Raw genomic sequence first — 12,519 nt, forward strand, 5'->3', positions numbered from 1 at the left:
GACTCCCGCCGCGACCCTCCGCGGCCCCTGCCTGGGGTCCTCTGTCTGGGGTCCCTGTCTGGGGTCTCCTGTCTGGAGTCCCTGCCTGGGGTCCTCTGTCTGGGGTCCCTGTCTGGGGTCTCCTGTCTGGAGTCCCTGCCTGGGGTCTCCTGTCTGGGGTCCCTGCCTGGGGTCTCCTGTCTGGGGTCCCTGCCTGGGGTCTCCTGTCTGGGGTCCCTGCCTGGGGTCTCCTGTCTGGGGTCTCCTGTCTGGGGTCCCTGCCTGGGGTCTCCTGCCTGGGGTCTCCTGTCTGGGGTCCCTGCCTGGGGTCTCCTGTCTGGGGTCCCTGCCTGGGGTCTCCTGTCTGGGGTCCCTGCCTGGGGTCTCCTGTCTGGGGTTCTCTGTCTGGATGGGGTCTCCTGTCTGGAGTCCCTGCCTGGGGTCTCCTGTCTGGGGTTCTCTGTCTGGATGGGGTCTCCTGTCTGGTGGTCCTTGCTTGGGGTCCTCTGTCTGGAGTCCCTGCCTGGGGTCTCCTGCCTAGGGTCCTCTGTCTGGAGTCCCTGCCTGGGGTCCTCTGCCTGGGGTCCCCTGCCTGGGGTCCTCTGCTTGGGGTTCCCCATCTGGGGTCTTCTGCCTGTGGTCCTCTGTCTGGGGTCCCCCATCTGGGGTCCCTGCCTGGGGTCTTCTGCCTGGGGTCCTCTGTCAGGGGTCCCCCGTCTGAGGTCCCTACTGGGGTCCCCTGCCTGAGGTCCTCCGTCTGAGTTCCTCTGCCTGGGGTCTTCTGTCTGGGGTCCTCTGTCTGGAGTCCCTGCCTGGGGTCACCTGCCTGGAGTCCTCTGCCCGGTGTCACCTGCCTGGGGTCCTCTGCTTGGGGTCCCCCATCTGGGGTCCCTGCCTGGGGTCCCTGCCTGGGGTCCTCTGCTTGGGGTCCCCCATCTGGGGTCCCTGCCTGGGGTCTTCTGCTTGGGGTCCCCCATTTGGGGTCCCTGCCTGGGGTCCTCTGCCTGGGGTCCTCTGCCTGGGGTCCTCCACCTGGTGTCACCTGCCTGGGGTCCCCCATCTGGGGTCCCTGCCTGGGCGCCCTCCGACCTTCCGCCCGGGGAGCTGAGCCTGGTGGGGCCGGTCCGAAACCTGCTTGGGGAGTGGCGCCCCAGCCCTCGCTCCCTTCGCGTCCGGCGAAGTTGGGGAGTTCGCGGAGCTGCTCCGGAGCACGGGAGGCCCGGCGCTGACGTCATGCCGCTCGGCCGGGTGCTCGGGCCCGGGGCGGGGGTCCGGGGGCGGGGACGGTGGGGGGGGCTCTGCCTCCGGTGGCGCGGCCCCGACCGGCGGGGGGGCGAGGCTCTGAGCCGAGCAACTCAAGGACCGGGTAGAGCCGGCCGAGTCCGCCGCGCGCTCACCTCCAGCCCGGCGGCGGGAGCGCGGCGCGGGCGCCCGCGGGCCTGGGGCTGGCGGCATGGGTGGCATCGAGGGACTCTGTGGGAGCCGGGGTCGAGAGGGACGGAGACGGAGACCGAGGCCGACGGGAGGGGAGGCGCGAGTGAGGGGAAGGAAGGAAGGAAAAGCAAGCGAGCGAGCAAACCGTTAGGGACTTGGGGCTGTTCCTGGCGGCCGGTGCGGGGCCGGCCGGCCTGCTCCCGCTGTCCACGGTTCAGGGGAGGCCTCCTCCCGCTGTCCACGGTTCAGGGGAGGCCTGCTCCCGCTGTCTGTGCGGTTCAGGGGAGGCCTGCTCCCGCTGTCCACGGTTCAGGGGAGGCCTGCTCCCGCTGTCTGTGCGGTTCAGGGGAGGCCTGCTCCCGCTGTCCACGGTTCAGGGGAGGCCTCCTCCCGCTGTCCACGGTTCAGGGGAGGCCTGCTCCCGCTGTCCACGGTTCAGGGGAGGCCTGCTCCCGCTGTCCACGGTTCAGGGGAGGCCTGCTCCCGCTGTCCGTGCGGTTCAGGGGAGGCCTCCTCCCGCTGTCCGTGCGGTTCAGGGGAGGCCTCCTCCCGCTGTCTGTGCGGTTCAGGGGAGGCCTCCGGAATCGTCTCTGAAGCGCCACCGGTCTTGTTTATGATTCTGATACAATCCTGGCTTCCTAGTGTAACTAGAAGCTAATGACCTGGGAAGTGGTGGCTTAGTTGATAGACTAAAATTTAGACTGTCTGTTTCTTCTAAAAGGTGGGGAACGTGTTTCAGCAACTAGAGGAATTAAAAGTACATTTTGACTTATCTCTAGTCAGTGCACCCAGAGTCGTAGTAGTGCTTCTCTGAGTAGGAGTGTTCCCGCGTTGCATGTGTCTCCTGTAAACATTGAACAGGGCTGTGGACAGGTACAAGTAATACACTAATTATTCCTAACTTAGAAAAGGATAAGGACAATGACAGAGTTCCTAGCTCTGTTCCTAGTGCAGATGCTGTACTTGCTCATTTTTCTGGATATAATCTGTGCATATGTATATTAAGATGTATATTTTTTGTTTGTTTGTTTTTTTTGTCGGTCGTGGGGCTTGAACTCTGGGCCTGGGCGTTGTCCCTTAGCTCTTCAGCTCAAGGCGAGCGCTCTACCACTTGAGCTACAGCGCCACTTCCAGTTTTTTCTGGTGGTTTATTGGAGATAGGAGTCTCACGGTCTTTCTTGCCCGGGCTGGCTTTGAACCGCGATCCTCAGATCTCAGCCTCCTGAGTAGCTAGGATTACAGGCGTGAGCCACCAGCGCCCGGCTTAAGATGTATATTTTTTGTGCTGGTATGGGACTGGAACTCAGGGCTTTGTGATCTGCTTGGCTTTTTTGCTCATGGCTTGGCACTCTACTACATGAGCCCTGCCTCCAGTCTGACATTTATACTGTTTAATTGGAGATGAGTCTCTTGGACCTTTCTGTCAGGCTTGGCTTTGAACTGTGATCCTAAGATCTCTGCCACCTGAGTAACTAGGATTGTAGGCATTGATTATAGTTACTTTAAAATGCATAAATATCTACTTGATTATAACAATTTGCATTTTATTATTTTTAAGATGAATATTTTAAGATGAATACATATATATGCATTTATTTTATACATATGTATGTTTCTGTGTAGTTTGCTGTTGACAAAATAGGTGTTCATTAATCACAAGTAACTCACTGTTTGTAAGTTTAGATCTTGGCATTTTGTTTCAGTGTTTCAGCTGAAAAGCCCTTTTTCCAAAAGCAAGACTGGCCAAAGCAGTTTAGAAAGTGTCTGTTCTATTTTTATGGCTTTTGTTCTGTTGCATAGAACTGTAGTACCATATGCGTGGGCTTCTGTTGAAATAGCTGAGCGCCTGCTCTGTGCTCAAGATGTAGGATGCAGTTCTGGGGTTGGCTAGCTCATCAAGCCTGGCATGCTTGGAGGGCCTAGTAGTCATTAAGAAGTAATTGAGAGCAGGGAACTGGTGGCTAATGCCTGTAATCCTAGCTACTCAGGAGACTGAGACTTGAGGCAGGAACGTCCATGAGACTCTTAGCTTCAATAAACCACCAGAAAACCAGAAGTGGCACTGTGGCTCAAGTGGTAGAGTGCTAGCCTTGAGCTGAAGAGCTGAGAGACAGCACCCAGGCCAGAGTTCAAGCCCCATGACCCATGAAAAGAAAAGCAGCAATTGAGGGGCTGGGAATTTGGTTTAGTGGTAGAGTGCTTGCCTAGCATGCATGAAGCCCTGGGTTCAATTCCTTAGTAACACATAAACAGAAAAATCCAGAAGTATTGCCGTGGCTCAAGCTGTAGGGTGCTAGCCTTGAGCAAAAAAGAAGCTCAGGTACAGAGAGTGCTCAGGCCCTGAATTCAAGCCCCAGGACTGGCAAAAAGAGAAAAAAGAAAGAAGCAATTGACATTTGCCTTTGACACTTTCTCATTCATCTTCAGAATCTCATCTCATTTTCCTCTGCTTGTAGTTAGTTATTCATCCCTACTGTTGGAGAGCAGGGCTGTGCAGGAACAAAGCTATGCCCGCATGAAGCTTTCATCCTAAGGAGGGTTGTGGATAGTAAGCAAGATAGATAAATAAAATACATAATAAATAAAATAAGTAAACATGTTAATAAAACATGAAAAGGATCCGCAAAGCAGGGAAAGGCACTAGGAAGTGTCAGTATTGATGTTTTGGACAGGATGTTCAGGGAATGTCCACTAAGATGATGGCTTCTGAGTAAAGACCTGAAGAGAGCCACATATATCGTATGAGGCTATATGAATAAGGGTGTTTCTAATACTGGGGAGGGCGGTTGCTAGCCTCCCTGTGTGAAGACTAGCAATTACGTTGGTCTCTTGTTGAAAACTAATTGTCCATAGTACATAGATTTATTTTTGTGTTCCTGATCCTAGTCCACTGATATGTATGTCTATCCTATGCCAGTTCTATACACTCTTGATTACTGAAATTTGTACGAGTTTCAGTTAATGAAATGTGAGTTCTCAAACTTGGTCCTTTTCAGGATTATTCAGGGATTTTAGAGCCCTCTGCATTTTCATATCAGTTGTAGAATCAGTTTGTCAGTTTCTACAAAGAAGCCCATTGGGATTCTGGTTGAGATTATATTGAATTTGTATATTAGTTTGGAAAATGATGACGTTTTAAGTCTTCCCGTCCACCAACGTTGGCAAACATTATTATTATTATATTATTATTATTATTACTATTTTGTCAGTTGTGCTGCCTTAACTCTAGGCCTGGGCGCTGTCCCTGAGCTCTTCAGATCAAGGCTGCTGCTCTACCACTTGAGCCACCATTCCACTTCCAGTTTTCTGGTAGTTAATTGGAGATGAGTCTTTCCTGCCCTAGCTAGCTTTTAACTGTGATCCTCAGATCTCAGCCTCTTGAGTTGCTAGGGTTATAGGTGTGAGCCACCGGTGTCCGGCCAAAGGTTTAAATTTAGAGCAACCTGCTCTTGTTATAAATTTTTTTGTTCATAGCCAGCACTTTACTATTTGAGCCATGCCTCTACTTCCAGTCTTTTGCTGGTTAGAGATAAGAGTCTCATGGATTTGTCTGCCTGGCTTCAAACCACAATCCTCAGATCTTACCTTTCTGAGTAGCTAGGATTAAAGGTGCTGCCACTGGCACCCAGCTCATTTTTAGCTTATTTTTCTTCTGTTCTCTCTCTGTCTCTGTCTCTGCCTCTCTATTTTTGAGTGTTAAATCATTTCTTCACTTGTAGACTATCTAAAAACAGGCAGGCTGTACTTTGTCCACATCTGGATTAAAATGTATTAGTACTGCTTTTTTACATTTTATTGGGCAGAATTTTTTGTGTTGTTGTTGGTCATGGGGGCTGATCTCTGGGCCTGGGTGCTGTCCCTCAGCTCTTCAGGTCAAGCTAGCACTCTACCACTTGAGCATCACTTTGGCTGAGGAATCAAACCCAGGGCCTCATGCATGCAAGGCAGGCACTCTTCCACTGAGCCACCTTGCCAGCCCCTGGGCAGAATTTTTAGGTTTGTATATCCATGCCTATTTGTCACAATGATAGCCTTTTTCACAAGTCATAATTTTTTTTTTTTCTTTTGTCAGTCATGGGGCTTGAACTCTGGGCTTGAGCACTGTCCCTCAGCTCTTCAGCTCAAGGCGAGTGCTCTACCACTTGAGCTACAGCGCCACTTCCAGTTTTCTAGTGGTTTATTGGAGATAAGAGTTTCACCGACTTTCCTGACCAGGCTGGCTTTGAACCACGATCCTCAGATCTCAGCCTCCTGAGTAGCTAGGATTACAGGCGTGAGCCACCAGCGCCTGGCACAAGATAAATTTATATATTTTTTTCCACAGCTGGAATAAATACTGTTATTTCTTTTTTACCCTTAACTACAAGACCAATCCGAATAGGACTGCAACTGTGGTAGGAAGCAGTTTGCACTGCTCTGGTGTGGGCCGCTGGGTCTGCTGCTGCCTCAAACAGCAAGTCTTCCGCTATTGTTACATTGCTTCTGGGTTACAATATTAAGTTCTTAAAGCATTTAAATAATTTCCCAAATTTATTAGTACTGCTTTTTGAAGAGCATTTTTTGGCTGATCTTTTTAACTATTAAAAACATTATACAAGTTACACATACATGTCATGAAAATATTTTCAGGCAGCACTGAAAAAAAAAGCAGAGCTTTCCTCTCAGTTGTTTTAGTCTCACTTCCTAAAAAAAAAAAATCACTCTATCTTCCTGGATTTACAAACGCAGAGTCAGGCGTTGACATACGTCCTTTCTGTTTGCACAGTTGATAGCACTTTTCCGCCCACTTAGTAAGTTGTAGATACTGTTCCATAGTAGTACATATAGTCCTTAGTAATTGCTATGTAATATTATAGAAGTAAGTTTTTTGTTGTTGTTTTTTTGTCGGTCGTGGGGCTTGAACTCCAGCACCACTTCCAGCTTTTCAGCTTATGTGGTGCTGAGAATTAGAACCCAGGGCCTCATGCCTGCGAGGCAAGCACTCTCTACCACTGAGCCACCTTCCCAGCCCTAGAAGTAAGTTTTGTTTAGTTGTGGTGGTGTTGTTGTTGTGCTGTCCTCGGGGCTTGAGCACAGACAGGGTCTGAGCTTTTTTGCTCAAGGTTAGTACTTAACACTTGAGTCACAGCTCCACATTATTGGAGTCTCAGGGGAGATTCCTGCCTAGGCTGGCTTTGCACTTCAGTCCTCAAACCTCAGCTTTCTGAATAGCCAGGATTACAGGTATGAGCCACGGGTGCCTGGCAGAAATAAGTTTTAAAAGATGTTTTGGAGATGTATAGGGAAAGGTCTCTGCTTTGGTTATATATTGGTGATGTAGCCTCTCTGTCTCCATCCTTCCACGTGGCAAGTCACATGCTAACCCCCCTTGGAGCGAGTCCACCCTCCAGATGGTTATTCCTACTCACACCAGAGGGAGAAATAAAAGGTCTCTTCAGTGTGGTGGTCTCTTGGATCCCCACAGGTGCTAAGGTGAGTGCTAGAGATAACAGGGTCAGTCTTGGAGTCTCTTGGGAGCTATTAAGGAGCGTAGCATTTCTGTCTAGCCTTAAGCCTCAGAACCAGAGCCCTCATTCACCAAATTGGGCTGTGTGTCCCGGCTCCTGTGTAGCCACAGCGGTGCAGCATCTCTTTGGGCCGAGGAGTGCTGGTCAGCTGAGGAGCTCGGAGAGCTCCCTGTTGCCGTGGGTGTGCCAGCTCTGTTTTATGCCCTGAGTCTCCAGCAGTGAGCATGGCCTATGATACAAACCCTGGAGAAAAGGGGTGGGGGACGTGGTGTGCATTTCTGTTGAGCTGGTGTGCTTGAACAGAGCTGAGGGACAAGCCATGTGGGATGTGGGGCAGGGCCTGCAGGAGAGGGGACAGACCGGAGAAGTTAGGGAGGTTTTGGGTGTGTAGATGGGCTGTGTGCACCAAAACAAGCTTTAAATTACAGGTTTTTAAAAATATATAGTACTTTTTTTTATTTGTTTTTTCAAATTCTTTATTGTGACTAAGTGATTACATAATTTCCGAAATTTCACAGTATTGTGGGATAGTGATGTTTAGTTAAAGTCACAAACACATTCTAACTTTCATGGGGCAAATTGTCTATAGTGGTCTATAACATTTATGAGTTCTATGAGCTTTGCAATACAGTTATTTCTTCTACATTGGGTGGTATGTACATTTCTTTTGTTTTGCATAGCGTCAGCTGTTCCCTCTTTCCCACTCATTCCCTCCCTCCCATCGCTGCCATTGAGTTGCTTAGTTCATTTTGATCAATGTCCAGTGCAGCTGATGGGTCCTGTTGTTGTATGTTTTCCCTGGTTCCCTCTAGTTCTGGGTCGTCCTCCTGGTTTTCCTCCAGTGTGCACATATACACCATATATGTCATCAGTAGCATGGGGTTATTTAGTAGTGATTTGACCAGATGAGTGGAAGTCCTTTGTTTCTTAAGTCTTGTTAATTTTGTCTTATCACCTTACATTTTGGATTTAACATCCACTTATCAGGGAGACCTGATTTATTTATTTTTTTGTCGGTCATGGGGGCTTGAACTCTGGTCCTGGGTCCTGTCCTTGAGCTCTTCAGCTCAAGGCAAGTGCTATACCATTTGGGCCACAGTACCACTTCCAGTGGTTAATTGGAGATAAGAGTCTCATGGACTTGCTGTCTGGCTGGCTTTTGGACCATCATCCTCAGATCTCAGCCTCCTGAATAGCTAGGAGTTACAGGCATGAGCCAGCAGTGCCCAGCTGTTCTCTATTTTTGTGATAGTCTGTTTTCATGTTTTTGACAGTCAGATCTTGGTAGTCAATGCAGGTTTGAAGTAAGACCATGCTTTTGTGTTGGAAGGATTCCCCAGACTAGAAACTTGGAGTTCAGGAACATTTGGGACTTATCCTTGATGCTCTTCCCAGAAGGCTTTACCATTTCTACTTTTCATCTTTTGGTTTTATCAATTTAAGTTTAAAGTAAGTCATCTACTGGCTCAGAGCTTTGATGTCAGTGGTGATTTTCTTTAACCTGTTCTACGGAAGGCATTGACTTATCTGTTCTTTTTTGGATTCTTTTTGGACCCCTGTCTGGTGTGGGCACATGCTGATCACTAGTGATGCAGATGTGCTGTGATACTTGTTCTAGGGTAATCTGTCATCCCTGGGACAAAACCCAAAGTGGTGCTAACAGAGTCTAGCCAAGGGCCATTGGTTACTGAGAAGGCTTCTTCTCCATTCCCTGGAAGAGCTGGGCAGAAAGCAGAATAGTGAATTCTTATTTTTTCCTCCTCCTCCTCCTCCTCTTCTTCCCTCCCTTCCTTTCCCTCCCCCTCCCCCTTCTCCCTTTTCTTCTTTTTGCCAGTCCTGAGGCTTGAACTCAGGGCCTGGGCACTGTCCTTGAGCTTTTTTGTTTGTTTGTTTTTTTGTCAGTGCTTGAACTCTGGGCTTGGGTGCTGTCCCTCAGCTCTTCAGCTCAAGGCGAGCCTCTACCACTTGAGCCATAGCACCACTTCCAGTTTTCTAGTGGTTTATTGGAGATAAGAGTCTCACGGACTTTCCTGCCTGGGCTGGCTCTGAACCGTGATCCTCAGATCTCAGCCTCCTGAGTAACTAGGATTACCGGTGCCCGGCTGTCCCTGAGCTTCTTTTGCTCCAAGCTGGTACTCAACCACTTGAGCCACAGTGTCATTTATGGTGTTTTCTGTTTATGTGGTGTTGAGGAATCGAACCTAGGGCTTCGTGCATGCTAGGCAAGCACTCTAACACAAAGCCACATTCCCAGCCCCTGAATTTTAATTTTGTTTGTGAGATTGGTGTTCTGTCTTTAGTAGTCAGAGTTTGATAAAGTTTGGCTAAGTCTTGTGAAGTAAGTTCAAGGTGGCTGGCCTTGAGAGATGGGCCACATGGTTTATTGCTAATGGTTTCTTTTTGGGGTTGGAAGTGTAGCTTGTGTGGTAAGGAGCCTGCCAGTGAGTGTAAAGTGTCAGACAGCGAGTTCGAATCCCAGTCTCAGATAAAAAAAAAAAAACTTCTGGTTTATCTTATATATGGGAATATAGAAGATGTATAGATAATAGTTTTATATGTATGTATATGTGTGTGTGTGTGTGTGTGTGTGTGTGTGTGTGTGTGTGTGTGTGTGTGTGTGTGTGTGTGTGTGTGTGTGTGTGTGTATCTCACTTAGATAGATATTTCATAGGCCTAGCTAGATCTTCGTCAGGCATATAGCTAACTAATGTAGAGCTGGTTTTTCTTTCTTTTTTGTCAGTTGTGGGGTTTGAACTCAGAGTCTAGGCACTGACCCCAAGCCTCTAGGTGCTCAAGGCTAGCACTCTACCACTTGAGCCACAAGGCCATTTTGTTTTGTTTTGTTTTATTTCTGGTTTTTGATTAGTTTATTGGAGATGAGAGTCTCACAGGGACATTTCTTCCCGGGCTGGCTTTGAACCATGATCCTCAGATCTCAGCCTTCTGAGTAGCTGGGATTACAGGTGTGAGCCACCAGTGCCCTGCTGGCTTATTTATTTATTTATTTTAGGGTATGAGCTTTTGTGTTCAAGGCTAGTGTTCTGCCGTTTGAGACACAGTTCCACTTCTGACTTTTGGTGATTAGTTAAAAATAAGAGTCTCATGGACTTTCCTGCCTGGGCTGATTTAGAACCAGAATTCTCAGATCTCAGCCTCCTGAATAGCCAGGAGTACAGGCATGAGCCATCGGCACTAGCCTGACAGTCCTTATTTTGGAAGGTAGATGAGAACAGTTGCTATGGGCAGCCACACCCAATTGCTTATGCTGGCTGTATTAGCTGAACCCCTTCAGTTGCAACTGGGAGAATGAATCATACCTTCCAGTCTACCACCTTCAGGTCCAAAAGCAGAGACTCCTGTCAAGAAGGTTCTGCTTGGGGCTGGAAAGGTGGCTCAGTGGTAGAGCGCTTGCCTTGCATGCCTGAGGCCCTGGGTTCGATTCCTCAGCATCACATAAGCAAAAAGAAAAAAGCCGGAAGTGGCGCTGTGACTCAAGTGGTAAAGCGCTAGCTTTGAGCTGAAGAGCTGAGGGACAGTGCCCAGGCCCAGAGTTCAGGCCCCACGACTGGACCCCCCCCCAAAAAAAAAAAAAAAAAAAGAAGGTTCTGCTTGGATTTGGTGTTGCTGAAAATCTAAATCATTAATACTTCCCTTTTTTTCCTTTTTCTTTTTGTAAATCAGTTGCAGTGCTTAAACTCAGGGCCTGGGTGCTGCCCCTGAGCCTCTTTGTGCTTAAGTCTAGTGCTCAACCTCTTGGGCCACAGCACCACTTCCTGTTTTCTGAGTGGTTTATTGGAGATAAGAGTTTCTTGGGCTTTACTGCCCAGCTTTGTTTGAATCGAGATCCTCAGATCTCAGCCTCCTGAATAGCTAGGATTATAGGCATGAGCCACTGGCATCCGCTTTCTCTTAACTTTTTTTGATGGCTGTATTAATGTGGGTAGAATCTGATCTACTGTAGCAGAGTTGTTTGTTTGTTTGTTTGTTTGTTTGCCAGTCTTGGGTCTTGAACTCAGAACCTTTTGAGCTACTTTTGCTCAAGGCTAGCACTCTACCACTTGAACCACAGAGCCACTTCTGGCTTTTTCTGTGCATGTGGTACTGAGGAATCAAACCCAGGGCTGCTTCTTGCATGCTAGGTAAACACTCTACCACTAGGCCACATTCCCAGCCCTGTATCAGAGGTTTTAATACAGTAGTCTTAAGAAAACATTTATTGATTACTATTATGTAGTTGTACAGTAGGTTACAGTTCTATGTCAGGTTATAAGTACAGTGCTTTTTGGTCAGTGTCATCTCTTCCTTCATTCTTCCCCGTCTCCCCCTACTATCCTTACTTACGTAATGTACATTGAATATAACCACTACCTTTGCTTACCCTTCCTCCCACCTTTTCTGTTCCCCCGACTTGGCTCCCGTCAAGACATATTTCCACTTTCTGTTTTGCTAAACAGTACTTAGAGGAACTATGCCTTTGGATTCTTCTCATAAGTATATCCTTTAGTTTATGTGTAAATGCATTGAGCCCTGGATATGTTATCGTGTATAGTTGTATTTTAGATCTAGTTTCAACGTATGAGAAAAAATATGTACCATTTGTCTCTGTGAGCCTGGCTTACTTCACTTAATATGATTTGTTCTGTTTGTCCATTTTCCTGCAAATGATGTAATAATATAAGTAAAATCCCATTGTGTGTAGGTGCCACATTTTCTTGATTCACTCATCTGTTGTAGGGCATCCAGGTGTTTCCATGCTTGGCCATTGTGAGTAGTGCAGCAGTGAACAAGGGACAAGGATGTGCAAGTGTCTGCCATGTCCTGGGCTATAATGCTCCGGGTGGATCCCAAGAGTGGTACGGCTGGGTGATAGGGTAGTTCCATGTTTAGTATTTTGAGGAATCTCCAAACAGCCTTCCAAGAGTATTTGTTCTAGTTTACATTCCCACCAACAGTGTAATAGGGTTCCTTTTCCCCTACATCTCTGCTGGCATTTGTTATTGTTTGAATTATCAATGCTGGCAGAGCTTGCTGGGGTGAGATACAATCTCAGTGTTGTGATTTGCATTTCCTTTATGGCCACAGATGTTGAGCATTTCCTCATGTGTTTCTTGGCCATTCTTATTTATTCTGAGAAGTCTTTAACTCTTTTGTCCATTTATTGATTGGTTTATTAATTTTGGAAGAACGGGGCTGGGAAGGTGGCTCAGTGGTAGAGCACTTGCCTTGCATGACTGAGGCCCTGAGTTCCATTCCTCAGCACCACATAAGCAAAAAGAAAAAAGCCGGAAGTGGCGCTGTGGCTCAAGTGGTAGGACAGCGCCCAGGCCCAGAGTTCAGGCCCCACGACTGGACCCCCACCCCCCCAAAAAAATAAAAATAAAAATAATTTTGGAGGGTTAGTTTCTTGAGCTTTCTTGTATTTTGAGGGTATTAGTTCTCTTCTTTTCTTTTTTGGTCGGTCGTGGGACTTGAACTCAGGCCTGGGTGCTGTCCCTGAGCATTTGTGCTCAAGGATAGTGCTCTATCACTTTGAGCCACAGTTCCACTTCTGGTTTTGGGGTGGTTCATTAGAGATAAGAGTCTCACAGACTTTCCTGCT

General features: G+C 48.0%; 1 protein-coding gene across 2 annotated transcripts in view; it reads left to right on the forward strand.

The window, feature by feature from the left end:
• Positions 1 to 12,519, forward strand: part of Htt (huntingtin) — a 122,788-nt gene that overhangs the window by 414 nt on the left and 109,855 nt on the right. The gene's annotated exons all lie outside the window — the stretch shown is intronic.

This window comes from Dipodomys merriami, unplaced genomic scaffold (assembly GCF_024711535.1).
Source record: "Dipodomys merriami isolate MVZ:Mamm:240054 unplaced genomic scaffold, mDipMer1.0.p SCAF_143, whole genome shotgun sequence".
In the NCBI taxonomy this organism is placed as follows: Eukaryota; Metazoa; Chordata; class Mammalia; order Rodentia; family Heteromyidae; genus Dipodomys; species Dipodomys merriami.